This window comes from Cibotium barometz, chromosome 6, assembly GCF_041138505.1.
Source record: "Cibotium barometz isolate CiBa-2024 chromosome 6, ASM4113850v1, whole genome shotgun sequence".
Lineage (NCBI taxonomy): Eukaryota > Viridiplantae > Streptophyta > Polypodiopsida > Cyatheales > Cibotiaceae > Cibotium > Cibotium barometz.
This window is the reverse complement of record NC_141051.1, coordinates 5,266,165-5,292,217: the sequence shown is the minus strand read 5'-3', so window position 1 is coordinate 5,292,217 and position 26,053 is coordinate 5,266,165. Positions and strand designations below refer to the sequence as shown.

Genomic DNA, 26,053 nt, shown 5'->3' with positions numbered 1-26,053 from the left:
GCACAGAATCACAACTTTGAAGTTTAAACTTACATAATACAAAGTTACAAGTCTGCACTATGCACTGTGTGCCTTTCCTTTGAGGCTCTGAGCCCTCTTCAAAGTTCATACTTCAAAGTTCAAGAGTCGAGTTTGCTCAAACGTGAATTTTGTGCCCAGTGTCGGCCTCTTCAACCTCTAACGAAGTTCTATCTAAATCACCCTTTTTACAGATGGGTCGATCCAAGCATCTAGAGTGGCAATATGTGATCCAAGTAAAGGCCCTTGGGAAAGGGCAATTCACCTGCAAATGCAATTATTGCCCTCATCAATGGGATGGAGGCCCGCTATGCATTTGGGCACACATTTTGGGCTTGGTTGGCCATGGTGTGGGGCCTTGCGCAAATGTATCAAAAGACGTTAAAGATGTTTGTAGGAGGTTGCATGCAGACAGTCGTAGAGGTGTTCATGGCCGAGAGGCTTTTGTGGATGCTTTGGTGGATGATATGGGTGGAGATGTATCTCAGGGTGCATCAATGGGCACACGGGGAAGTGCACAGGGAAGTGCACAAGTCAGCAGTAGTGCAAATGTTGGGTCATCATGTAAGAAGAGAAGGATGTCTAAAGGGAAGGGGGAGTTGGCAAATGCATGGAATGTACAAGCACGAAAGCAAGCAACCATTACAGTGCGCAGATTCTTTTATGCGGAGGACATTCCCCATTGGAAAGTGAGGAGTCCTTACTTTTTGGAGATGGTGAAGGCAATTGGACATGTTGGTCCTTCTTATGTGCCTCCACTTACCATTGCTTGCGCACCACTGAGTTAGTGGATGAGGTCAAATGCATTGATCATGAGATCATGGGTGTGCGCGAGAAATGGAAAAAATATAGATGCACCATTGTTTCTGATGATGGATGGTCAGACACTAGGCGCAGGCCTATCATAAATTTTCTTGCATGCTCCATTCATGGCACTGTATTCTTAAAATCTATGGACACATCTGGGGAGTTCAAGTCTGGGGAGTTTATTTTCCAGCATTTAAAGCAGATTATCATTCAGGTTGGCCCAACAAATGTTGTGCACGTATGCATGGATAATGCATCGAATTGCGTTCGGGCTAGGAAATTGGTTGAACAAGAGTGGCCGACCGTTTTCTACACTAGATGTGCATGCCATTGATTGGACCTCTTGTTTGAGGACATTGGCAAAATTTCTTGGGTTGCAAAAGTGCTAAACCAAGCAACTCAAGTTATCACATTTGTCACAAGGAAGTCCACAGTGTTGGCATTGTTTAGAAAACTCAGTAAGAAGGACTTGGTCAAGCCTTCTGCAACTTGGTTTGCCTACTTTTTTATTATGCTAGTTACTCTCTTGGATGAGAGATGTATGCAGGGTGTGCGCAAGCTGATGATTGATGATAAATTTGTAAAAATGAAGGCATCAAAGACCCCTCATGCAATGGAGGTGTCAGACATTGTGTTCTCTGCATCTTTTTGGTAAGAGGCAAGAACCATTGACAAGATATGTGCTCCCATTTTGAAGATTCTCCGCTTGGCTGACAGGGAAGGAGTCACCATGGGCCTCATGTATGAGCTTACAGATCGTATGGTAGAGCAAGTGCAAAACATGCAAGGCATTGAGGCCAATAAGATAAAAGAGATCAAAGATCTATGCATTGGTAGATGGGGAAAGATGCACACACCATTGCATGTTGTGGGGTATATCTTGCACCCTGTATGGAAAGGAAAAGAGCAAGATAGTGACTCAGAGGTGCATGATGGATGGATGACATTGTTGGAAAAATACACTAAGGGTGATTTGGCCTTGCAAGGAGATCTCATTCATGAGCTGGACAAGTATAAGCGAGAAAGCGGCACATTTGCTCGTTGGAAAAATACACTAAGGGTGATTTGGCCTTGCAAGGAGATCTCATTCATGAGCTAGACAAGTATAAGCGAGAAAGCGGCACATTTGCTCGTCCCATTGCAAAAGATGAGAAAAGAATGCAAGAGGGTGTGAAATGGTGGGAGAAATTTGGGGCTTCTACACCTGTCACGACCCTGTGTTTTTCTCTAGACAGTATGCAAGTGTGCACGGGGACATGGTGGACAGTGTGAATGGCATCAGTTTGGAGTTTTAAAAAAGGAAATCCATGTGTGGACAACCGAAGTGTGAAGGGGACAAAGAGATTTTAATTTAAAAGGTTTTATAACCTTTTGGTGGCCCAAGGGCCAAAAAGCTAATTTGGGAGACACGCCTCTTTCTATCTCATGCTTTTTGGTAGGCGCCTACTAAATCTAAAGGGTGTGCTTTTCTCTATTGGAAGGGCTGGCGGGCTGAAGCAACAGCACATATTCTCTCTCTTTCCCTCCTTCGCTTGGCACACGGAGGACTGGACTGCATGCTGAGGGGGCACACATGCTTATGGAGGGGCTGGCAGCTGAAAAGACACGCCTCCTTCTGAACAGCACATGGGGCTTTCTTTCTCTGGCCAGAGTCGGCTGTACGCTGGGGGCCTCCACACGCCTTTGGAAGGCTGGTCGGAGAGTTTACAGGCGGTTGGCTGTAGAAAAATGGTAGGGAGCAGGGAGCGTTGTGTCCAGTTGGACAGCAGCAGGCAAGGGACTGTAGTAGACGTGAGCGCACAGAAGCAAACACGGCGCTGCACAGTCAGCAGACACGGTGATGCACAGTGGCGGCGATAGCGCTCACTCAAACACCAACAACACAGACACACACACCTTCTGCGCAGGTGCTTACCAAGTTTGGGCTGCAGGCAAATAGAACTGCAAGAGGCGCTTGGGTTTGCAGGTAGTTGCAGAAAGCGCAGAAGGGACGGCTGGAGGCCTATTGGCAGGCTGCGCAGGTGCAAACAGTAAGGTGCAATCAAGGTCCCCCGCGCCAAAATCAGGGTCCCCCGCGCCAAAACCAGGGCAACCCAAGAAGAGTGCCAGCTCAACCTATAGCCTCCATGCAAAGCAGTCTCCGAACTCCCTCCTAGAATTGGAACAACCAAAAAGAGAGAGTTCCACCTCAGACTGCAGCAGCTAGAGTCGTCACTATAGCTGAGGAAGTCGAGGAAGAAAAAGGACAGATCTATGCAGCAATAGAGCATCAGGGGAATAACCGTCAATTTTCAGTCCTCCAGACTCTAGCAGAGTACCAAGGTAAGCAATTCAAGCTTTTGATTAATTCAGTCAGTACTCATTCTTTTATTTCCCTAGGATGTCTGCGTAAATTAGTCCTAAATCAAAAATCAGGGAAACCTATGCAAGTGGAATTGGCCAGTGGAAAGATTCTTTTCACACACCTTGAGACTGTACAGTCCGGCAGAAGGTACAGCATTTGCCTCCTTTTTCGCACCCACCCTTGCTCTGGCCCCCAAGGCAGCAACTAGTAGGGGAAAACATGTCTCAACCACTAGAGGGGGAACAGGATGGTGAGACAACCTTTCACACCCCCACGAAGGCACCAAATGCCTACCACAGAAGACTGAGGGAAGGAATCATGTCCCCTGGCTCACGAAGGTTTACAAAGATGGCCCGACGAGATGAGGCCCTTTATGAGGAGCTACAGCTTCACATAAGGACAGAGATGAACACCATGCGACAGGAGCTTGAAAAGGAATGGACCGAGCAGATGCATGCCCAAAGGAAAGTGATATACCAAATGCTGAAGGAAGAGATATATGTCCAATTGAAGGGAGAAATGCAAGCCCAAGTACGGGTTGAAATGGAATTAGCCCAAGCCTTGATGCACACGGAAATGAAAAAAGAGATGCAGAAATGGAAGGATAACATGCTCCGAGAGATTGGCACAACAGTTGCATCATACGAAGGCACTTTGAAGACATGTATGGCTGACCGCGAAAAAGACCTCACAGAAATGCAAAACACTTTGGAATCATGTAAGGCAAAAGTGGCTGCAGGTGAGAAGGAAATGCATTCATGGGCTGAAATTGCCACTGCCACAAAGAAACAAATTGAGGAAGTCAACCAATGGATTGAAGTAGTAAAAAAACAAAAAGATACACCAGTCAATAAAGTAGAGGTGATGAATGCTACATTGGAAGAGGAAGCCAAGAGACGGGCACATGCCTTACATGTACGTGTAGTTGGGTGGGAAGATAAGGGAAATCCCCAAGAGGATGCAAAAGCTCTTGCAACAAAAATTGGAGCCACTGATGTACCCATTACCGGAGCATGGCGAGTAGGCAGAGATGAAACCAGGGCGAAGATATTGATCATCAGGTTTGGTGACTTGGAGAAGAAGAAGGCCTTCCTCTCCAAAAGGATGGCCCTTAAGGGGGAAAAGATTTATTTGGATGAGGACCTTACACCGGCACAGATAGCACACCGGAAGGAACACATGCCACGTGTGCTTGAGGCAAGGAAAGAGGGGAAATGGGCGGTATGCAGAGATGGCCGAGCCATCATTACGGAGAGGAGGCCCGCTTGACGATGCGCGGCCTATGAGATCTTGCGATTCACGGTGTGGAATTGCAACGGAGCCCTTAAAACAGATGCAGGATACTTTGAGGATACTTTCAGACAATGATATTGCTATGTATACGGAGACCCATCAGTGCACAAACAAGAGGTTTCCTGACGTCCGGGGTTAAAGATGGGAATCAGTTTTCCGCACTCAGCCACGCATAGTGGGAGGTACCAGAGGATCGGGAGGAGTGGCAATACTTTACAGGGAGGAGCTTCGTGACAAAATACATGTGGTACATAGAGATGCAGATGTGAGGTACATGTGGGTCCGAATATGCAGAGAGGGACTCCGCGAGCTATATGTGGCGGTATGCTACTTTCCCCCAGCCCACTTCAGGTTTGCACCATCAGGAGAGTCGCCCTATATACCACTATATGATGATATCATGAGGTTTGCCAGCATGGGAGACATATTACTATTGGGAGACTTTAATGCACGTACAGGCACAGAGCAAACAGAGTTGTATGATACTCAAGAGGCTATGTACCGGGAGATCACGGCAAGGTACCCGAGATATCAGTTTACACGTGAGACAGTTGGGGTTTATCGGGATGCAGTATCTGATGGCTTGTTCGCCTTAGACCCGCATAGCTCTCTGGACGAGATCACGAGAGGATTGGCAGGTGTTCTACATGCATCCGCCTCATATGCGTTATCCTGCACTATGATCCCTACCCCCGCAGCACTGCCCCACAGAACAGTTGGTATGATGATGAGTGTCGTGAGACACGAGCACAGCTACATCGTGAGATTGCCATTGGGTCTCACACACACAGACAGGCCAGGATGATCTTTCGGCGCATTGTGCGGAGGAAGAAACAAGCCTATCTGGCTAAGCTAGAGGAGGAGATTTACCAACTCTTCCTTGGGAAGGACAGCAAGAGGGCATGGAAGATGTTTCAGGAGAGACAGCCTGGTACTCCGATTACTGCACCTGAGGCATGGCATACTTATGCTAGAGAGCTATGTGATGCACCAGGACAGCCCCCCACCCCCCCTCCACTGGGAGCTAGACCGCCTAGCAGCACCTTTTTTACTATGTGGATGGTGCTAGATGCGATAGACAGGTTACAGAATGGAAAGGCACAGGATCATGATGGGCTAGTTGGAGAGCACTTCTCATATGCACGAGACACTTTGGCTCTGCTCATCCACATGTGTTTAATCGTGCCATTTGTGAGGGTTTCCCGACAAGATGGACAGAGCATATCATTGTACCACTCTTTAAGAGTGGGGACCCCATGGTACCAGGCAACTACAGGACGATCATGATTGGTCATTACTTGGCCAAATTATATGGCTCTATATTGGAGTCGGAGCTAAGCCGAAGGACAGAGGCATGGTCATCGAGCACATGGACAGGCTGGCTTCAGGAGAGGATTTACTACCTTGAATCACATACTGACACTTCGGGCACTTATTGAAGAGGGCAGGGCAAAGAAGAGAAGGATATACTGCCGCTTTGTGGACTTCCGCAAAGCCTTCGATACCGTACCACGTGCCAGGCTTATGCACAGATTGCATAACATTGAGGTACCCGAGGATATGCAGTGGGGGATATATGCTTTGTATGAGTCTGTGACAGGCAGAGTCCGAGCTCCAGGCGGACTATCTGATAGGGTGACCAGCACAATAGGGGTGAAGCAGGGATGCCCGCTATCGCCCACCCTCTTTGGACTGTACATTGATGCGGTCTCTGATTATGTAGACAAATTGGGAGGCCCAGGGACATGCCTGCTAGGGGTGTTGATACCCATCTTGTTATATGCTGATGATATTGTTCTAATCTCAGACTCTCCGGGAGGACTACAAAGACACCTGGATGCATTACAGGCTTTCTGTGCGGATAGAGATCTGACAGTGAACCTTGGGAAAACCAAGGTTATGGTGTTTGACACCACACAGGCATGGGTGACGAGATCAGAGCCTCAGTTCACTTTCCGAGGGGAGCCGGTAGAGTACGTCAGGTCATATGTCTACTTGGGAGTTACTTTCACAGGAGCGCGTTTCTCCCTGAAGGAGGCAGCAGCAGCTAGATTAGCTCAAGGGCATGCAGCCTTGGGGGCACTTGAGAGGCAGTGTGCACACATACAGTTTCAAGAGCCACGCACCAAATTGTGGCTATTTGATACGCTTGTCACACCGACCCTCCTGTACGGAGCTCCAATTTGGGGGCCCAGTATACATCACAAATCTGAGAGAGGGACAGATGAGGGATGGAGGCAAATGGAGAGACCACTGGTTATGATGACTGCCCGCATGATTCGAAGCAAATCATCAGTACCACATGAGATTGTTCGGGCTGAGCTGGATGCCCCACCAGTAGTAACCGAGGCCCTATTCCAGGCAATTACCTTTTTACAGCGGCTATGGGAGCTCCCTCAGCAGAGGTACTCTCGTTTGGCATTGACCTCATCCATACAATTGGCAGAGGATGGAGATACTCATTGTTGGTACGCTCAGATGAGATCATGGTTTGACCTACATGGTTTAGAGGCACTACCACCCTTTCAGTACAGTCTGGATTGTCCATTTTTGGATCTCACCCGCTCAGAGCAAAACCGCGTGATCAGGATGGATATCATCAGAGTGGACACAGAGAGGACATGGACTAGCCCCCTTGAGCCCTTGGGCACAAAAATGACTCATTACAAGAGCCATTTTCTACACCTCTCACCAGATGATTTTATCACCCACCCGGCGTACATGGATGTACACCTATCACATGGGATACGTTGTGCCATTGGACAGATCCGAACCTCATCACACCAGCTGCGGATTGAGACAGGGTGATATGTGCATCAGATCGTGGATGACCGCATTTGTCAGCTATGCTACCGGGAGGTAGAGACAGAGGAACACTACATCTGCCGATGTACAGTCTATTATGAGATCCGAGGGAGATATCACTGCGTTTTCCGAGAGGGTTTTGGGCCGTTATGCAGGGTCATGGAGTTTGAGGATCAGAGATGCCTCGGATTGTTTCTACTTGAGCTCAGGAGACATAGAGAGACCCTCTTGGCAGACAGGAGGCCGAGCCATGATGTACCTAGACAGAGGACCCTGACAGATTTCTTCGGATAGAGCAGTTATCTTATGCCGTGCTCGTCGGCCACGCCCACCAGGATCCCGACCACGGCATCCTCACCATCGCCAAATCAGAGCCATTATTGCTTGGCATCAGAGGCGCCTACCTCGCTTCTACGACCTCTCCATTCTAGACAGCCCCATGGCGGAGATACTTGATCTAAGGAGAGGGCAACACTTCAACTGATCAGCATACATGGATCTACCTGATATACATTTTCCAGTATTTTCTACTCAGTATCATCTCGGAGTCTTGCAGTTTTGTTCTTATAGCTGTAGGACAATCAGTTTATTGTACTTTTTAGTCTTGTTCTCTTTGATGAGACACCAACTTCAGATGTACTCTCAGTTTTGGTCTCATAGGCCATTATGGCCTCTTAGAGACGTTAATATATCATTTCATTTCATTTCTCTTTCCCATAGAAGGTGGCCAGGACTGCAGAGGACTGCAGGCCATTTCAGAAGGGGAGGTGCTGGGCTGAACACAAGAGACGCAGGACTGTTTTATCTCCCTCTTTCTCTCCCATAGAAGGCGGCCAGGACTTTGGCTCTACATCATTTATGTTTTTTCTAATCCCAAAATCTTTGCAGTTTCAAGTTTCTTTGGTTTTTTGTGTAATATGTAGCATGTTTTTCCTTAAATTTAGGGTGCCGTATGGTATCCAACGTATGGAATTTCTTGGGAGTGTGAACCGTACCTTTTCCATACTTCCATATCCGTAAGCGTTTGCCGTATAGTTGTCATATGGAAAAACTATGTGTGATACTATGAACATGATCTTATGTTGGACTTGATGTGTTCATGCCCGCAATGTCATGTTTGGGATTAGATGCTCCACTCGGACTCTCTCCCTTTCTCTCCTCGTCTCAAAAGTGGGAGCCTACTTCAAGAGGGCTAGATGACTGTATTTTTTGCACTTCTACTCTCTCAACTCCATATCCAAGCTTGCTAGAGTGTTTCTCAAGCATCCAAGCTTGTTCCCGGGTCATATTCTTCCTCCTACACACTTCCAATGGCCTGAATTCAGCAAAACAGTCCATTTGTTTGCAATAATTTCTGGTATTTTGGCTAAAAATCCTAATTTCAGTAGAACCATAGGGGAAGCTTTCCTAGGGTTCCCTACCCTTGCTTGAAGAGTTTTGTCACGAAGGATCGCGACTAATTGAAGATTTTCAGCCTTCTAAATGCTTTTATCGCAAAGACTTCCGCTGTCATCTTGCAATCATGACCAATTATGGTAACAAGTAGCAAGACGGAAGGGCATAACTCCGTACTCACATATCCTCTGTAGTGTTCTCTTGTCCTACGTGCTCTCCTCTACCATGTTTGGGTGGAACAATAGAGAGCAAATAGAAGGGAACATGGGCACTTGAGAGGGTAGTGTGAGAAGGCAGCTCCTTGGAGAACTCCATCGACAGCCATATTGTTTGCAATATTGTTATCATATGCATTGGTATGGAAATCTCGTCAAAAATGCCCGTGATTCTATGTACTTGACTCTCCCAAGATCAATATACATTATTTGAGGGAGGAGCCGGCCATTACGGCTCATTGTGCGTCTCTTGTCAATTCAACAAATTAAATTTTATATTGTGCTTGTTGTCTATTAAATCTTAGTATATTTAAGTGTACTGATTAGCATTGTGTTCAACCAAACATTCTGTAAGCCTAGCGGGACGTGCCGTGACAGACTCAACCACATGTCCAAGAGATAAAGATATAGAGAGAGAGGGGAGAGAGAGAGAGAGAGAGAGAGAGAAGGGAATAGGGATCTTGCACAGTACACCACATAGAGCGGGAAACAAACCCCGCCCCCTTTCAGGAATTTATTCAGGAACAATCCACGGGCACACTGGCCAGGATCAATACAATCACAACAAACAAATATGCTGATGTAGGATATCCAAGTCAATGTCGATGTCGAGGCACGAGATCTCTGATGCCGAGCACACCACAGGGATGACCCACAAGTATCTTTCACCAAGCTAGTACCAAATCTAATATTCAAATCCAAATCCAATGAATCCAAATCCAAATCCAAGTCCAAGTCTAGATCCAAGTCCAAGTCCAGATCCTAGTCCAAATTCCATATTGAAGTCCAAGTTCCATGCCCATGTCCAAGTTCTCCATGTTTATGTCCAAGTTCGATGTTCCATGTCCAAGTTCATATCCAAGTCCAAGTTCATATCCAAGTTCAAGTAGTCCAAGTTCCCATGAGTAATCTCCACAACTCCTACAACCTTGTCGATGAAGAAAACCATGGAACTGATATAAAACCTATTTTAATGGTTTTTGGGCGATAAAAACCTCCAAAAAGCAGTTTTTAGGGTTTTTGGAGCAGCTTTAGGGTTTTTGGATTTTTAAGGGTTTTTGAAATTTCTATCCATACATGTCCGTACAGCTCCGTACACGCGTCCATATCACCCATGCATATGCCCATACAAGTCTAGGGCTGACCGTACATCAGAAAAGCAAGTTGGAGAAGGTGTTGATAGTGAAGAAGAAGCTCTCCATGATCATAATGATGCCCACACACACTCCACGATCTCCTTCATGATGCTACAAGAGAGGTTCAAGTCTTTTTATACTTGGGAGAGCATTGCTTTTTGCCAAAAAGTGATGCTTTTGCTTCGCTTTTGCCTTTTACTTTGCTTTTGGTCTTTTTAATAGTAAAATGTTACTTAACTTTAGTCAAAAGTTCTTGTTTTGCTTTTCTAGCTTCAGGGCCTTGCTTTTTGGCCCTGGAGCTGCTTTTTGAAAAAGCGGCTTTTAGCTTTTTGGTCCAGCTCAGTCTCCTCTTTCCAATGGTGCCCTTGGCTTGCAGACAACCCTATTTGACTTTTTGCTTTTTCCTACTTTTTGACCAAGAATGATGCTTTTTCGTAATCAAACCTTATGGACCCTGTCCCCATGTCTTCTTCCACCTGTCTGGCCTCCGGGCATAGGTTTCATCATGTGAAATAGAGTACAAAACATCTTTGAAATCCTCTTTGGTAGCATAAGGATCCTTCATCAAAGTGAAATCCATATGGTAACCCATAGAAACTGCATAGCTCAAGGGTCTCCGAGATAATGCATCTGCTTCCTTGTTGTCTTCGACATTCATCGGCCACAACATGGCCTGCTTGGTTCAAGACTGCTCCAATGCAATCTCATTATGTTCAACCACAAAAAGGTCTAGAATAACCAACACCGGCTCTTGGCTAGCATAAAGTCTCAATGCTTCAAAAGGGTTTTGTTTTAGCTTTGGTCCACAAAGATTCCATGGCTTTATTTGTCGAAATATGCAATGGGCTAAACACCATTGCAAACCACTCACCGAACTTCCTGGCATGATGTCAATCTGATGATCTTCAGATCTCTCTTCTTTGGTCCTGTTCTCTCTTGGTTCTCCAAGAAAGAAATTCTTCGTCTCTAAGAGGTCGTCTGAGCTGTTGAAAGTCATGGTACTCTTCTGATGTCATGGCCGCAGTTTCATGATAAATAGATTCACGGTCTTGGGTCCCATTTTGAAGTCTTGTACTGGCCTTATAGTTTTTCCCTTCATTAGGCCCTTGGTCTCCCTCTGCTCTCGACATGGCTCTGTCACCCCAAGAAAGTTTCTTGAAGAGAAATCCTGCTCTGATACCACTGTAAGTCTGTCAGGGCGTGCCTTGACAGACTCAACCACATGTCCAACAGATAAAGATATAGAGAGAGATGGGAATAGGGATCTTGCCCAATATACCACATTGAGCGGGAAACAAACCCCGCTCCCTTTCAGGAATTTATTCAAGAACAATCCACGGGTACACTGGCCAAGATCAATACAATCAATGAATACAAAACAAACAGATATGCTAAAGTAGGATATCCAAGTCGACGTCAATGTCGAGGCACGAGATCTCTGATGCCGAGCACACCACGGGGATGACCCACAAGTATCTCTCACCAAGCTAGTACCAAATCTAATATCCAAATCCAAATCCAATGAATCCAAGTCCAATGAACCCAAATCCAAGTCCAAATGAATCCAAGTCCAATGAACCCAAGTCCAAGTCCAAGTCCAAATCCTAGTCCAAGTTCCATGCCCAAGCTCTATGTCCAAGTTCTCCATGTTCATGTCCAAGTTCCAGGCCCATGTCCAAGTTCTCCATGTTTATGTCCAAGTTCGATGTTCCATGTCCAAGTTTATATCCAAGTCCAAGTTCATATCCAAGTTCAAATCCAAGTTTAAGTAGTCCAAGTTCCCATGAGTAATCTCCACAACTCCTATAACCTTGTCGATGAAGAAAACCATGGAAAAGCTCTTTCTGGCAAGAAAACTGATATAAATACCTATTTTAATGGGTTTTCGGCGATAAAAACCTCCAAAATGTAATTTTTAGGATTTTACGAGCAGTTCCAGGGTTTCTAAAATTTTTAGGGTTTTTGAAATTTGTCCGTACAGCTCCGTACACGTGCATATGCCCATACAAACCTAGGGCTGACCGTACATCTGAAAAGCAAGTTGGAGAAGGTGTTGATGGCGAAAAAGAAGCTCTCCATGATCATAATGATGCCCACACACTCCACGATCTCCTTCATGATGCTACAAGAGAGGTTCAAGCCTTTTTATACTTGGGAAAGCCTTGCTTTTTGCCAAAAAGTAATGCTTTTGCTTTGCTTTTTCCTTTTACTTTGCTTTTGGTCTTTTCAATAGTAAAATATTACTTAACTTTGGTCAAAAGTTCTTGTTTTGCTTTTTTATCTTTAGGGCCTTGCTTTTTGGCCCTGGAGCTACTTTTTGAAAAAGTGGCTTTCAGCTTTTTGGTCCGGCTCAGTCTCCTCTTTCCAATGGTGCCCTTGGCTCGCGGACAACCCTGTTTGACTTTTTGCTTTTTCTTGCTTTTTGACCAAGAATGATGCTTTTTCGTAATCAAACCTTATGGACCCTGTCCCCATGTCTTCTTCCACTTGTCTGCTAGTGTCCGGGCATGGGTTTCATCATGTGAAATAGAGCTAGGAGGGCCAAATAGTTACACATTCCACACCAACCAGTGGAATTACAACGAAACTTCCCATTCATGTATGTACAACACAGGTGTTCTCAAGCACGGAGCTGGCCAGACACCTCGGATTATGGAGCACTCTGAATTCACATCCTGGACATGTTACGAGCGGCACGAGAGGATGGTTGGACGCCCGTAAGGTGGCACGAAAATGGGAAATGACCACTTGGACAACGCCAAATGGTGACATCACTCCCGGCTTCTAAACAGTTGTAAGAAGCCTCAAGATATCTGGAGGAGCTATGGATAGTCAGTAAAGTACTCCTCATCCACCCACTTTGCATCAATGGGCAAATAGTTCTTAAACTTCGAAAGTATCGCCTAGGAAGTCTGTCATCACCACCTCGCAACTTTCTCTCCTTGTGAAAAACAATCTGCTCAGCTGGAGGATCTCCTCTAGCTCACCTCTGGCAAATCTTTTGTGACAAGCTCTTCATAGTCTGGCCCCACTGCAATAAACTCACATGGAAGGCATTATGAATACGCTTGTCTAGGCAATGTCAACTAGAAAGCAATCTCATTGATCTACTTGATCACCTTAAAAGGCCCATAGTACCTAGTAGAGAGCTTAGGGTATGCTCCCTCCTTGCCTCACCACTTATGTAGCCTTGCTTTCCCAAATTTTAGCAAGACCCAATCATTCTCTTGAATGTTCAATCACCTTCTATGCTTATCGGTACCCTTTTTATGCTTGTCTTGAGACCTACTATGCCTATCTACACCTATGCAAAGGCAAGCAACATCAAGGCCTCGGCTCCTAACCAATCTAGCAGAAGCTGTAACAATGCCTTAATAACAATCATGTCCTTCTTACCCTGGATAGTATATGCTATTTGCAACATACATTTCCATATCTTGACATACATTCTTGACATGATGTACCATAGGCTGTACAATGAACTTTATGGATAAGCTTGGCATCGTTTACCTGCAAACATGGTATGCAAAAGACATTCTTGACATGATGTACATAGGCTGTACGATCAACTTTATGGATACGCTTGGCATCGTTTACCTACAAACATTTAACATAGTATGCAAAAGCCCATACTTTCCCATAAGCTGAATTGACTCATAGCTTTACCACCACTCAATGATTGCCTTCCCTTAATGGCAAACATTCTTAGGGATGATTTATGCATAGCATACTATTGCATAGGCTATGGGAGAGTGGGCAGAGATAATGAGATGAGATGAGAGAGATACGACAAAGCTCACAATGTTGCACGACTCAATGATACTCTTGATTGATTATTTTGAACCTTGCCAAGTACAATGCTTTTATAGACGTAAGCCTTGTCTTTTGACTCATTCACACACCCTAGAATAATGGCACATGGTATATTCCATGACATCACTGCTTACTACACACATATAATATCTAGCCTTAGCTGGTGAAGCGGCTATAGACCATCCAGTATAGTAAGGGCGATCCTCTGGGACTGGGCTCGCACGAGAGTCTGCTACTGGAGAAGAAGGTACAGGAGTAGGGGCAGCTACTGGTGTCAAGGGTGTATACTCCGGTGTAGAGGGGCGCACCGTGAATGAAGAGGGATGAATGTCCTCAGAATAAGTGCAATATTCATGAAAGATGATGCTACACTCAGGGAGGATAGCGCCCAGATAAGGATGACGCCTGAGTATAAAACAATAATGATCCAGATCCTGTGCAGAAGTACGAACACGGAGCACCCACACGTCGAATTCTCGGAGGTGAGAAGTCGGTGTGGCTATCTGCATGCGGTAATGAGTGGGCTGGAAAAAGGGAGGCACACTCACTGGAACAAGGGCTGGGACTGGTGGAGAAACACGGGTAGGAGAGGGCACTATGGACTGAGAGGGTAGGAGAGGGCACTATGTATTGAGAGGGTGTATCCTGTAAATAACTGAAGTTATAGGTTTCCTCTGCCATAAGCCGTCGGAGAAGAGGGTAGTGTGTGTCCACATGATCGGAGAGGTGCTTTGATCCCGTAGAAAGGGGTATTGGCCCCGGAGGAGTGGAGAGCCCGCAAAAGAATGAAATGGCGGGTTGCTGATATGTTAATACTCCACATTATGTGAAATGTGTATACTCAAGAAAATGGAAAGATCACACCTGAAGGAGGTTGCCATAATAAATAGTTTTGCTGGAGAAGAAGCACCAAGTTAGTAGCCGTCAAGCCGCGAAGAACACCAACATAGACCGCAGGAGCCTAGCAATGAAGAAGGCTGCTTTCGAGGAAGGGAGGCGGCAGCAAGTTGGCGCGCAGAAGACCAAGGTAGGCGCCATTTCGTAGGAACCCGTAAGGTAAGTTTATGGTTTTTTTTTTTTTAATGCGCTGGTCGGCTGGCCGTTGGGTTCTCTCTCCCCTTTTTTTTTTTTTAATGCGCTGGTCGGCTGGCCGTTGGGTTCTCTCTCTCTTTTTTTTTTTTTTGCGCTGGTCGCTGCCGGGTTTCCTTGCGCTGGCGGGTTGTCTTTCGCTGGTCGGGTGGCCGTTGGGTGCTGGCTGCCGGCTGCTCACGTGGCTAGTGGAGGCCACGTGTATGGAAGGCTTAAGTATAAGCCTTAAATTATAAGGCTTTTTTTTTTTGTAAAGGTGACGCCCTGGATCGCTTCGTAGGGATGCCGCTTCGTAGGGGCGCTACCAGCAAAGCGAAGAGGTGGCAGGCTGTCACTATTCGGCGGCGAGGAGCTCTGCGGCAGCTGCATGAATCAAACGAGGGGCTCACAGCCTGCAGCGCACGAAGCAATGAGGGAGGTGTTGCGCCAGATCTGCCATTGCTCCGTAACTCCCATACAACACACGTGTGGGTTGTCGAGGGGGGAGAACGCTGAGTGAAGAGGCTAAGTGGCCCGCAAAACCCACAGGGTAGTGCCACGGAGAGGGTGAGGGCTTCACAACCCATGGGCAGGAAAAAAATTTGCTCTGATACCATTGTAAAGCTTTTATAGCTTTATCACGATTAAGACTTAATTAACAAACATAAGACAAATGCTGCAAGAAAGATTGAGTTGTTTGCATTGAGACAGGGACCTTTCTTAAATAGAGGCCGAAAGGGTACAAGTGAAGAGACACATCCCTGGGAAGGGGTGTGGCTCTTGAGTCAATGGTTATGTCCTTTGGACTTAGGGGTGTGTCTTTTAATGAATAGACATGTCCTTTGATAGTGACCCATGTGTAAGGGTGACCCTTCACAGGTGTCCTTTCAGTTAATAAGAGATTAAGGAGTAATTAAGGAGAGATTAAGAGAGTTAGTCACAATCATGACAATGAGCTATAATGGTAAGTAAAAGCTATAATGATAACTGGAGAGTTGAGATGGCAAGTGTGAGGCCATTTGTCTCACTTTGATCCACTGTCGTGCCACATGTTCCAATTTAAGAGATGGTTCCCACACATAAACTAAACCTCTAAAAATATTTTAACTCATAGAACATCTATCAAAGGTGCTTCAACAAATCCCCCCCATTTTCTTAGCTTACGGACATAATGACGTGAACATAATTTCCATTGGGGATTGTCCAAAAATAATAACCCTCCTAGATTTTAGGAGTGTGATCCTTTGTACTCCACCTTATTAGAAATGTATGTGAGCACCATGTAGAACCATGTTTCTTTTTTTTTTGTCAACAAACCACTTCATGAACTTCCTGTAGTAAGAGCATAAGCCAAGGAAACTTCGAACTGCATGCACACTAGTCAACTTTGGCCATTCCATAATAGCCTTGACTTTTTCTGGGTCCATCCTGACCCGTTCCTTGGACATTATATGGCCCAAGTAGTGAATCTCTAACAAAAAGAACTCACTCTTCTTTCCATTCACATATAACTCGTGCTTCCGCAATTCCTGAAATACCATATCCAAGTGCTCTCGATGCTCTTCTTCATCCTTTGAATGCACAATAATGTCATCAAAGAAAGTAGGTACAAACTTTCTATGTGCTCAAAATATTATTTCCATCATTCGGTTGGAAGTAGCCAGGGCATTGGTAACACCAAAAGGCATCACCAAATACTCATAGAGTCCAAAAGTAGTGTCCTTTGGAACAATCCTAACTTGATGGTAACCACTCTTCAAGTCAATCCTGTCAATCCTGCTAAAGATAGTGGCTCCATCCAATCTATCTAGGATGTCATCAATCCTAGGAATAGGAAACCTGTTCTTCACAGTGATCTTGTTAAGAGCCCTGTAATCTGATGGGAGAAGGAACCTGAATTAGGGTTTAGAGATCATTCATGGGAGACATACACAGAGAAGCAAGGGAGAGAGAGAGTTGTGGGGATAAGTCAACTCATGAAAAGCATGAGTGTGTGACTCCCCTATCACACATGTATATTGCACTAGTACACATAGTGCACTTAGTACATTAAAAGTACTAAGTGTACTATGTACTATAACTTATGGGCTTGTACACACTATAAGGGTGGGCATAACGCCTTTACCCCAACAACCTCCCACTTAAAGGCAAAGTGCCCTTAAATGAAGGAAAAGAAAAAATCAGCATGTACATGATAATATACAAGGCCATATCAAGGCTGAAAATGGCCTCATCCAATGCCCATCAAGTGTCTGCAATGAGCAAAACGCTCCGGAGGCAAACTCTTCGTCAACAGATCAGCCGGGTTGTCATCCGTATGAATCTTAACAAGCTGAATTTGCTTGTTCTCTATCACCTCTCTGATGAAGTGATACTTCACATCCACATGCTTCGTCTTTGCATGAAAGACAGGGTTCTTTGCCAACTGAATGGCACTCTGACTGTCACAATGCAACAATGGAATATCCCCTGTATAACCCAAATCAACCACTAACCGAGATAGCCATAATGCCTCCTTGCAAGCCTCTGTGGCTGCAATATACTCGGCCTCTGTAGTAGATAAGGCAGTGCACTTCTGCATCCTGGATATCCATGACACAGCACCTCCTGTGAATGTAAATACATAACCGGTAGTAGACTTCCGGTTATCTGGATGACCGGCATAATCCGAATCCGTGTAACCATGCACTAATGCATCCTGTTTGCCAAAGCAAATGCACAAATCCTGTGTGCCCTTCAGGTATCTCATGACACCTTTCACTGCTTCCCAATGCTTCTTGCCAGGGTTGGCCATGTATCTAGAAACCACTCCCACTGCAAATGCAATGTCCGGCCTAGTAGCAACCATGGCATACATGAGACTGCCACAAGCTGAAGCATACGGAATCTTGGCCATATCAGCCCTGTCTCTATCTGACTGTGGGCTGTCCATAGCACTGAGTTTCACATATGGAGGCAAAGGAGTACTAGCTTTCTTCCCCCCATCCATATTGAACCTCTGCAAGACTTTGCCAATGTATTCCTTCTGAGACAAATACAACACATGCTGATTTCTGTCCCGAAGTATCCGCATACCCAAAATGTGATTTGCATCACCCAAATCCTTCATATCAAAGGTTTCATGCAGCCTCTTTTTCAAAGCATCCATCTCTTTACGAGATTTCCCGGCAATCAACATATCATCAACATACAAAATGAGAATCAATAGACTGCCATCCAAAGCCTTTTTGGTGTACAAGCAGTGATCTATGTCACTTCTCCTGAATTTCTGAGATTTCATGAATGTATCAAATTTATGATACCATTCTCTTGGTGCCTGTTTGAGCCCATAAAGACTCTTTTTCAGCTTGCATACAAGCTTCTCCTTTCCACTCACTGCATAACCCTCTGGCTGCTGCATATATATCTCCTCATGGAGATCACCGTGAAGAAAAGCAGTCTTCACATCCATCTGAATCAAGTCCAGATCATCATGTGCAACCAAAGCCAACACAGCTCTAAGTGTGGTCATTTTGACCACTGGAGAGAAGATCTCATCAAAGTCCACACCATATTCCTGCTTGAAGCCCTTAGCCACTAACCTGGCTTTGTATCTTGGCTTTGCATCTGGTGCAACTTTGAGCCTGTATACCCACTTGCATGGCAAAACCTTCTTGCCTGCAGGCAAAGGCACCAATTTCCATGTTCCATTTTTATGCAGAGAATCCATCTCTGACTTCATGGCACGCTCCCATAGAGCTTTGTCTGCCCTCTGTAAAGCCTCTTTGTAACATGAGGGCTCCCCACAGTCAGTTAGCATCAAGTAGTCAACCCCTGGAACAAACCTGTCAGGGGCTCTGGAGGGTCTAGTGGACCTCCGTACCCAATGACCATCATTTGCAGGTTGCTGTCCAGCCTGCATATCACCCATTGGTGGCTCCTGTTCCATGCCATAAGGCTGAAAAATCATGCCCGGTATATCCTCCAACTGTGGTATATCCATAGGGATATCTTCTGCCATCTCTGGCTGTCCATTTGGACCATTTTCAGCACCATTTAAGGGCTGGTTTTCCTGCTGTAATGGCTGATTTACAGCCCTTTGTTGTTGTCCATGATGTCCATCATCGTCAAAGATGACTCTGCCAGGCTCATGTTGCCTTGCAGGCTCCTTATACATGCATGTTTCATCAAAAATGACATCATTGCTGCGTATAATCTTTCTATTCACGGGATCCCAAAGTCTATACCCCATTTCACCTCTGTCACCATATCCTAGGAATATGCATTTGTGAGACTTAGGATCAAGTTTGGTGCGCATTTCCCTGCGTATGTGCACGTACGCAACGCAACCAAACACTCTCAAGTGCTTGTATGACGGAGGCTTCCCTGTCCATACTTCTTCTGGCACTTTCCCACCAAGCCTCGTGTTAGGTGACCTGTTTATAAGGTGAACGGCTGTCATAACAGCTTCAGCCCAAAAACCATGAGGTAATGCAGCATGTGACAACATAGAACGGACCTTCTCCTGTATGGTCCTGTTCATCCTCTCTGCTGTCCCGTTTTGTGGAGGATCATAAGGAGTAGAGAGCTCCCTCTTGATGCCTTTAGCATCACAAAAGTCCTGAAACTGTTTGGACGTATACTCTCCACCATTGTCGGAACGCAAAGCCTTCAGTGTTTTGCCAGTTTGATTCTCAACAAGAGCAACAAACTTCTGAAACACTGAGAATGTATCACTCTTCAAGCGAAGAGGATAGACCCACACCTTGCGTGTGGCATCATCAATAAAAGACACAAAGTATTTTGCCCCTCCCAAAGAAAGCTGAGGCATCTCACATACATCTGTATGCACAAGCTCTAACTGAGCATCTTTCTGTCCAAGAGCTTTCTTGTGGGGGCACTGTAGTTGCCTACCATATATACAATGCTCACAAAATTGAAAACTGGAAAACTTTAGAGAAGGCAAGTAACCCAAACGAGACAATTGCTCCATTCCTTTGACACTCATGTGTCCCAACCGGCTATGCCACATAGAAATTTCCGGCAGCTCGGTTGCATTTACATTAGCATGGTGACAAACACCTGCATGCATGAAATAAAGAGTGTCCACCTTAGAGCCTCTGGCAACAACCAGTGAGCCCTTACTAATCTTCCACTTTCCACTACCAAATGTGGTAACATAATCAGCATCATCAAGCTGTCCAGTAGAAAGCAGATTCTTCTTGATCTCAGGCACATGCCTGACATCATGGAGCATAAGCTGTGAGCCATCTGAAAATACAAGCCTCACATCACCTCTGCCAAGAATTTTGCATGCATGGTTATCACCCAAATAAACCACTCCTTCATTGCCAGCAGTATACCTGACAAACAAGTCTCTGCAACCTGTGACATGAAAGGAGGCACCTGAATCAATGATCCATGAGTGCATACCATGACCACCTGTAAGAAGTGAATGGGCATCAAGTGAAGACGTAAAGAGGACCTCATCCTCACTGCCACCTGCATGTGACACATTGATTTCTTCGATCTTGACTCCACTTTTGCCCTTTGGCTTTACATCTTTGGCTTCATCCTTCTCTTTTTCTTTGCCTTTTCCCTTTTCTTTCTGATCATTTTTCCATTTGTAGCATTGCTTTTTAATGTGTCCCTTCTTGCCACAATAATGGCATTCCAAATCCTTTTTGGAGCGAGACTTGCTCCTTCCCCTTTCTTGGCTTTTCCCCCTTTGCTGGGATCTCCCACGTGCATTCATTGCATTAGACTTGCCAACAGAGTTGTTCTTCCTATTCATCTCTTCTTGAAGAAGAGCACCCTCAACATCTGCATATGACAGCATAGCATTCGAATTGCTAGTGGCTGTCCTGAATGTGTCCCAACTCTCTGGCAAAGTGCATAACAAAAAAGTGGCTTTGAACTCATCGTCCATTGCCAACTTTTGATTTATAACCTGGCTGACAATACCATTAAACTCATTGAGATGGGCTGTCATAGAAGCCCCTTCCTTCATCTGAAGGCCTATGAGTTTCTTCAACCAATACACTTTGCTTGAGGCACTTTGTTGGGCATACAAGTCCTGCAATCTCTGCCACATTCCCCAAGCTGTCTTCTCTTCACGAATGCTGAAAAGTAATGAGTCTGACACAGACAACATGATAGTAGATCTTGCCAGCTCATCCATATCTTCCCACTCTTCAGCTGTAAGAGAAGCGGGCATCACACCCCTTTCTTTGATAGGCTTATGTTGCTTTTTCTGAAGCAACACATTGTAGCACTGGGTTTGCCAAATATCATAATTATGCGAGCCTTCAAGCTTCTTGATGTGAAGCAATGAAGAGCTCTCACCTGTGGTTGCCATAGCAAAATACAACCTGTAATGCCTGACTCCCTGCAAATGTGCAAACACTGCACCCAAGATGTGCAAACACTGCACCCAAAGCACACAAAGTGCTTACAAATGTTCTCCCAAGCTTTATCTCCCACTGCGGAAGCAAGAATGCAACTTTTCTCCCACTTTTTGTGATGAAAACACCAAAATCTGGTTGCTGCAGATTTTGGACAGCACCTTAAATGTCCTCTTTTGCCCTTCCAAAGTACTGTACAGCAGTACTAAGCGCTCTCCAATGATGTACCAAACCTGTACCGGCAATTTCAGCAGCTGAATTTGAACCTTTTGATCACTCAAAACAGTGTACAGCCATGCCAAAACATGCACAAAGCTGTGCCAAATCTGTACCAGCAGGTACAATAGCAATAAATGCTCTCCTGGCTGTCCAAATGAGTGAAAATCAGACTTTTACAGTTCCGTACACTGCATACAACAGTCCCGAACAGAAATTGGGCAAAAGCCCCTTGACTGCAAGCTGATTTTTGAGGATTCAAGGCATAAAAGTCTCGCCTGCTGCTTTGCCAAGCTCAACAAGCATACAAACTTGAAAAGCCCCTTGATTTGAGATCAATTTCTGATCATGCATGGTACATTGACGCACATGAAGGCATCCAGAGTGTTCACGATGCTTCCCCCTGGCCACATATACATCAAATACATGAAAGCCCCTTGATTTACAGGCACATTGAGTGCTTGTAAGGCATCAGCACATTATCCACAGCATCAAATGCGATTGCTTGCATGCAAATCAACCAAATCGGCACAAAAGCCCCTTGATTTGCACTGCAATTTGCTGCAATTTTGCCCAAATGTGCGATTTTTTCACATCATACAGCATGTATGAGTGCTTAATTGCACAATTACATCAAAAGCCCCAAATTTCGACATCCAATTTCCTGCAAATTGATCCTGATTTGACCAATTTCCTGCAAATTGATCCTGATTTGACCAATTTCCTGCAAATTTATCCTGATTGTGACCAATGTCACCCAATTTTGCCAATTTTGCTCAAAAATTGAGCAATTGGGCACCTGTACCTGCTCAATTGCTTGAATTGATAAGAAATTCGCAAAATTGAAGCAAAAATACCTCTGATTTTCTGATTTGCAGGCGAGTTTTTGTTGTTGCAGGAAAAGTGGGGTTGATGAATGCTGCTGCCTAGATGAATGCTGCTGCTGTGTACTGGACAGCACCTGGGGGGTGTCGTGGTCAGCTGGTGGGCAGCAAGGGCAGCCGTACAGCAGGCTGGGCAGCCTGTGGGGCTGCGCTGGCTGGCTGGGCAGCCCTGTGGGCTGGCTGAACAGCTGGGGCAGCTGGCTGGAGCTAGGCGACCAGCTCAAGAGGCTACCAGGAGCAAGGCGACCAGCTGAGAAGAGGCGGCCAACAGAAAAGGAAGCAGCCAGCAGCAGAAAGAGGCGACCAGCAGAAGGGCAGCCAGCAGGAGAGCATGACCAGCAGAAGGGGGAGAGGGAGGGACAAACACCTGCTCTGATACCAGTTGATGGGAGAAGGAACCTGAATTAGGGTTTAGAGATCATTCATGGGAGACATACACAGAGAAGCAAGGGAGAGAGAGAGTTGTGGGGATAAGTCAACTCATGAAAAGCATGAGTGTGTGACTCCCCTATCACACATGTATATTGCACTAGTACACATAGTGCACTTAGTACATTAAAAGTACTAAGTGTACTATGTACTATAACTTATGGGCTTGTACACACTATAAGGGTGGGCATAACGCCTTTACCCCAACAGTAATCAATACACACGCGCCAAGAACCATCCTTTTTCTGAACCAATAAGACTGGGGTGCAAAAAGGTGATGAGCTAGGTCTAATCAAACCCTTTTCCAATAGCTCGGTCACTCACTTCATAATCTACTCTTGTTGAGCTTGACTCACACGATAAGGAGGTCTGTCAGGAGGTGAGCTTCTTGGTAAGATGTCAATGTGATGATCTTCTGGTCTCTTAGGAGGTAGCTCTCCTGAAAGAGTATCTGCAAAACAATCTTCATACTTCTTTAGGAAATCTTTCATGATCAAGAGTTGGCAGTGACTCATCACTCTTAGATTCCTTTGGATCTCTTACATATATCAAGTAAGAGGAAATAGATTACTTTATTGCTTTAGGAACTTGTACATGACTAATGAGTGGAATGGAATTCCCTTCAACTCCTACATCAAAAGTTACATTCTTATGGAGGGGCACAAGCGACACGGGGCAACTCTTTTTGGGCGGTGCTGATAGGCGGCACGGCAGGTGGAGGATGGTGATCTTAGCCGCTGCACGGGCAGAGGGTGGTGCAGCTGAACAAGGTGGCATAGTACTGGCAAGGCAACGCAGCGCTCAAAGGCGGCACACACAAGCAGAGCATGAAAGAAAGTGAAGCAAATAGAGAACACAGATGTATGCCCAGGTACATGACCTATAAATGCTAGAAACTAATGTTTATTGCTGAAAACTGAGCACGAGGGAAGCCCGTAGGTGTTGTACAATGATAAGAAGCAGAAGCAGCTGCTAATGACCTCAAGAGGATGCTGAAAAATGAGATAAAATGAGGGGGAAGGGGGACAGCCCTTATATACTCCCCATGAGAGTTGGTCGGCCAGCTGTAGCATCACAATAGCATAAAAATGCTATAAAAGGCATTAAAAATGCAACAGCAAAAAAAAAAAAATTGCCTAAATAAATCTGCATATGCAGGGCCTCATAAATGGCCAGTACAAGCATGAAAATGATCCAGTAGACCCTCTGGAGATAATATATAATCCAACATCTCCTCTTCAGCACCAGAGGGGCGGTCCAATACCAGCATGCTGAAGTAACACCTCCATAGCCACAGGAGTAGATGATGCCATAATCTGAAGTACCTCGAAGATAACGAAGAACTCTCAAAGCTGCCTACCAATGAGACCTTCAAGCGGCTGATGAGAACTGGCTTTGCTAGAAGTGGTGATGAAGTAAGCACTGGTGAGGGTAATCCCGGAGTGAAAGCAGGACTCGTAGAGGAACTCAGAGCTGCAGAAGCTGGTTCAACAGGAACGGGTGGTTGAAAAGTAGTAGTTGGCACCGAGGTTTCAACAGGGGAAGGAGGAGGAGGAGGAGCTGGTCATGGAAGAGGTATAAGATCACTAGCATCCGCCGAGAATGGATCATCCAGAAAGTTGGAAGATGCATCAAGTGGAGAAGAATAGATGCCAGACAAGCTCTCATCAAACCGAGCATCTCGAGAAATGATGATGTCATCGATCTCCGGATCCCAAAAGCGGTACCCTTTGGATCTCAGACTGTAGCTTGTGAAGATCATCATCTTTGACTTCAGTGCGAGTGTGGTCCTTTTCTTATCTAGGACATGCACAAAAGCAACACAACCAAAAACACGAACATGAGAAACATAAGGCTTGTGTCCTGCAAAAGCCTCCTCCGGAGTCATCCCCTCAACCACTTTTGTGAGGGAGCGGTTAATGAGATAAACTAAGGTAGCCACAGCTTCACCCCAAAAAGCAGGAGGGAGACCTGCATGATGCAACAAAGCACGAGCCATCTCTTTGACGGTCCGGTTCATCCGTTCTAACAACTCCATTCTGTTGAGTGTAAGGAACTGTAGTCTGTCAATGAATGCCCTTCGAGCAAGGAAGTCATCGAATGGTACAAACTCACCACCATTATCAGTTCAGAGGAATGAAACTCTATCCCCAGACTGATTTTCCACCATCGCGATCCAAGTCTTGAAACTGGCAAAAGCATCTGACTTGCGAGCCAAAAACCATACCCAAACTTTGCAAGTGAAATCATCCACAAGAAGAAGAAAATATCGAGCCCCTCCAAGAGACTCAACCTCCATAGGTCTTGCAAGATCTTGTATACGCTCCAGTCTTCGGGTTGCTCGATGAGTGGCCTCCTCTGGAAATGCATCTCGATGATGCTTGCCCATCATGCAAGATGAGCAGATGTGTGAGAGAGACCTGAGCTGAGGTAGTCCGCTGACAACCTGCTTAGAATAGAACTTTTGTAAGGCAGCAATGGGTACATGACCGAAGCAAGAATGCCACACAGAAGTATCTGGGAGACAAGCTGATGAATATGGGAGTTTGTGAGGGATCTAAGAAGAAAAATTGGTGATCTTGTAGAGATCCCCATCATGGACTCCATTGGCAACAACCGAGAGAGTCTTCCTGTTGATTACTTCGATGACCTCATCAAAGTATGCACCAAGTCCCTTTTGAGAAGCTTTGTTACTGAAAACAGATTTTTGGAAATCCGTGGTACATGTAGAACATCATGTAAGGTGGCAGAGGAACCCAAAGAAACATCACCAACACTAGTGACAAGAAGCGAAGAGTTATCGCCGATGCGAACTGAAGAAGAGAGTGTCTGGTAGTCCTCCAACTTCCAAGATATGGACCTAATTAGTCATATGGGCAGAAGCACCACTATCACCAACCCAGTCCACCACTTCAGGTGTGTCACTAACCTCTTCAGGAGAAGTCATATCTATGATCACGAGGAGTGAATCCTGTGAAGGAGCGGATGAATCTGTTGACTGCCATGTATGCAACTTTGGCAGATCCCTCCTCTGAAACTTTGCCTTTATCTTTGGTGTTGCCCTTGTCAAATGCTTTAGGAGCATCCTAGGCTTTATACTTGGCTTTGGCTACTCGAGATTCATCACGACGAGCAAAGCAGCGAGCCTCAGTATGACCTAACCTGCCATAGTAATCACATTCGTTGCTTTTGTCCTTGGATTCCTTAGAATCTTATTTACCATTGCCTTTGCCTTTGTTTTTGTTGT

At 45.5% G+C, this 26,053-nt stretch overlaps 1 protein-coding gene and 1 pseudogene across 2 annotated transcripts in view; one reads left to right on the top strand and one right to left on the bottom strand.

Moving 5' to 3' along the window:
- LOC147637371 (uncharacterized) overlaps positions 1–26,053 on the bottom strand; it is a 60,140-nt gene that overhangs the window by 15,278 nt on the left and 18,809 nt on the right. The window lies entirely within an intron of this gene.
- LOC147637372 (uncharacterized) lies at positions 161–24,314 on the top strand (annotated as a pseudogene).